The sequence below is a fragment of the Echinops telfairi genome, unplaced genomic scaffold, assembly GCF_000313985.2.
Source record: "Echinops telfairi isolate 266 unplaced genomic scaffold, ASM31398v2 ScPeMD7_7427;HRSCAF=8465, whole genome shotgun sequence".
NCBI classification, from domain to species: domain Eukaryota; kingdom Metazoa; phylum Chordata; class Mammalia; order Afrosoricida; family Tenrecidae; genus Echinops; species Echinops telfairi.
The window spans coordinates 7,588,410-7,592,123 of record NW_022111327.1 but is presented as its reverse complement, the minus strand read 5'-3'; the positions used below and the strand labels follow the sequence as shown (position 1 = coordinate 7,592,123).

The following is a 3,714-nucleotide window of genomic DNA, read 5'->3' as shown; positions in this document are numbered from 1 at the left end:
ACTACATTTGATTGTTGTAAAAAAAGTTATGACCCTGTGATCATTACATAATTTCATGTCAACTTGATATATAAAAGTGTAAGGCTGGAGTCTAGCCTGTCAATCAGGTCACAGCCTGATGGTACATCTTTGTGGGCAATACCTTTTTATAAGGAGGGCCCTGGGAACCCTCCTCTCTCTGTCTGGCTTCACCTTCCTTCCTCCTGGTGAGCTATACTGAGACCTACCAGTGCCCCAGAGATGTATCAACCACCATTGGATCCACAGGACTTTGTTCCCGCTGGCCTGTGATAATCCTACATTCTGCATTGCATGTGGCTTCTTGCATTTGAAGAGGGACTTATGGACTAGTATCAGACTTACGGACTTGAGTTGGACTAGGCAGGGATGTTTTCCTGATATAGAATTACTTCTTGATATAAAGTTCTTTCTTACACATATACATGTCTCTGGATTTGTTTCTCTAGTCAACCCAGCCTAATACAGACTCCCACAAATTTATAGTTATTATATGGCTATATTTATTCCTCAAGGTGTTGAAAAAGGGGGCTAATTTATTGACTTCTCTCTTCAGTGAGTCCAAAGCCTGAGGGGTTCCCTTATTTGGCTTCCTGGGCTCCTTTAAGGTCCCTCATCATTTTCCAGCTCTGCATCTGAGGGTCTCAGTCTATTGAACAAGCTTTCATATGTTCATTTGAAGCAGAAGTCAGGAAAAAGAAATAAATCAGGCACCTAGTTCTAATCTGTCATCCAAATCCTGTAGAAGTGAAAGCATCTTTTCTGGGAAAATAGTTGCATCTGACTAGAGCTGCCATTCAGCATAAGCAAAGTGGACTTACCAGGGACACAGAGCCATTTCCCCTACTTACTAAGTCAGCTATTTAAGTCCATTTCCCTCTTAATCACAGAGCATATAAAGGACATGGAGGAGATGTACATTGAGGGCCATTTTCCTAAAAGGAAGTAACCTGAACATGTGTGGTCAAGGAAATTTGGGGAGAAAGTTTATGTGCCTAGGACTCTCTCTGCAAAGATCAGAGAAGAATGACTTGCAGCAAGAGCAAGACTTAGGGAATGGAAACTTTGGCCTCTCAAAAACTAACTCTAATCCCATTGCAAAGTTAACTGCAAATTTCATATCATCGTTGAGATAGTTTATTGTGCCAGCCTGGCCGATGAACACAAGTAGGATTAACTGAAGGGCAGAGAGATAAATGGCTTGGTGAGCCTCGTCTTTCTTGTCTCTCACTCTTTGATCATCGGACCAGTGTGCGGCTGCCTTGCTTGTTCTGTGCCTCAATTTACAGGCTACACTACCTGTGGGACACCTAGCCTGTGGACTGTGTCACTGTAAGTTGAGGTCCCTTTAAGACATCTCTGGAGCTGGGGACTGGTGGTTGGTGACCTGGCTGGCAGTTGGTGACCTGCCTTGTGATTGTGTGCTGTGCTGAGATAGCCTAGCTCTCTATATAAATAGAGGAAGATCTGGCAGCAACCTAGACTTAAAGGACTGCTGGTCTCTCACAACTCTGTCTCATGGGAGTGAGTTTCAGTGAGCCATTTGTAGTGCTTTATAATTTAAATGTTCATTTCTTATATTATATATTTAGCGGTATATTATTTAACAGTTCATTTCTTGTTATATATCTAATTATCTTTATAAATAAATATATTATCAGCAATTTGGTTTTATCTCTCTAGAGACCCCTGTCTAACACAATCGTTGACCAAATGCTCCTACTCCCTGCCATAGGGCTCCAGACCTGTCCAGAAACAGTGATGTATTCTGGTCATCCTATGAACTAAGAGTTCTTGATATCTCATTAAAAAAGAGGTGCCTAAGGGGGATGAGTAGACTCCTAGTTGATGGAACATTCTGGGTTCTGACACCTGAAAGACTAGAATATATCTCCTGGCCACCATTAGACTGTCTTCTTCTTTGTTTTTTACAGTTTTGTTGATATATAATTCATGTGCCATACAAATCAATCGTTTAAGTTTATTAAAAAGTTGTGCCTTTGCTGCCACAATCCATTTTAGAACATTTTCCTCATTCTTATATCCATTATCATTCGTTCCCCATTTCCCCCAAACCTCTCTTGCCAAAATCCTAAAGAAAAAAGTATGCTTTTTTTCTGCTCCGCGAATTTGTGTGTTATCCTTGCACAGGAGCCATGTTAAATTTCCCCGTATAGTTCCAATTTTAGTCTATATGCTGCCAAAGAAAGCACTCGTGCATTAGGCCAGGTTGACTAGAGGAACAAATCCAGAGACACTCATATATGTGTAAGAAAGGGTTTCATATCAAGAAGTCATCATTTATCAAGAAAACATCCCAGCCCTGTCCAACTCACGTCCATATATCCCATACTAGTCCATAAGTCCCTCTTCAGACTCATGACACCACATGCAATGATGCAGAATGCAGAAACATCACAGGCTGGTGGGTGCAAAGTCCCATGAATCCAATGGCAGTGGCCCTGGCAGCTCTCCGAGTGACATGATAGCACGAAAGTGAAGGCAGAGAGAAGGAGAGGGTAGGTTTCCAGGACCCTCCTTAAAAGGAGGTCACTTCCACAAGGAGGCACCATCAGGCTATGACCTGATTGACAGGCTAGACTCCACCCCTACCCTTCAAGTTGACATGAAAATTATGTAATTACCACACCAGACCATGTTTTCTTTAAGTTTCTGGAACTGTATGGCTGAGTAACAGAGTTTGCTGATTGATTAAATCATGGCATTAGAGCTGGTGTCCATTTGGGGTGCAAGTATTGACTGGAAATGAAAAAAAAAGTGCAACTACGTGTGTATGACTCTGGCACCTGCATCTTTGGATACATCTGGAGGTTTGGAGCAGGCCAGCATGAGACAGTCTCCTTCATGTTATCAATGTAAACCAATCTCCAGAGAAATGACCCAGGGCCACAAACTGGAGTTGGTGATCTCGGTGTTTGCTGTTGGTAAGTCTGAATTCTCTTAGCCCATCCTGCACTGTGTCTCTCAACACTCTCGCCCTTATCCACAGGGGAAAGATCCCAAGGAGTGAGCTTGTCCTTAGTCCTCCCCTTCACAGAGGTTTTTCTTCTGGGCAACCATCCGCAGGCTGTGTTCTGCAGCTGCAGCCTATGCACACCCTCCAGGAGGCAAGATCCCAGGAGCCCGGGGCCGAAAGGAAAGAGCACCTGCATGTTTTGTTGTGTCTGATTAATTTCAAATGACTATTCCAATGCTTTAGTTGTTCCTTGTCAGCTGGCCAACATCCTGCAATTAGCCTTGAATATATGTGCTCTGTGGAGGAAGATGGGGTGAAGGTGACTCTGAGCCGAAGGGTGTAGACACACAAATAAACTCACAGACTGTTTAAACTGGAAGAAATCTTTGAAACCACCCTAGTTCCAAGGCCTTGTGTAACAGATGAGAAAATTGAGGTTCGGGGAGGGGAGTCACTGGTTTGTCCTACTTCACAGAATGAGTCAGTAGGACAGACAGCATCTCTAGATTTCACCTTTCCACCCTGTGCTCTTTCCACTATACTCATATAGCATCTAGACCAGTTGAAAGAAGCATGCTGAAAGCTACTGGCGAAGGAAGTAATGGGTGGTTCCAAGCAGGGGAGTGTGGCATCCTGCCCCAAATGCTACAAACAAGAGTCAGTTGGCCTGCTTTCCATCGCACAGTCTTTCCACCGGGTTGTACATGTCTGGGACCAAC

At 43.5% G+C, this 3,714-nt stretch overlaps 1 pseudogene; it reads right to left on the bottom strand.

Annotated features, from left to right (window-relative positions):
* Positions 1-2,118: 2,118 nt before the first annotated feature.
* Positions 2,119-2,231, bottom strand: LOC115872626 (annotated as a pseudogene).
* Positions 2,232-3,714: the final 1,483 nt, after the last annotated feature.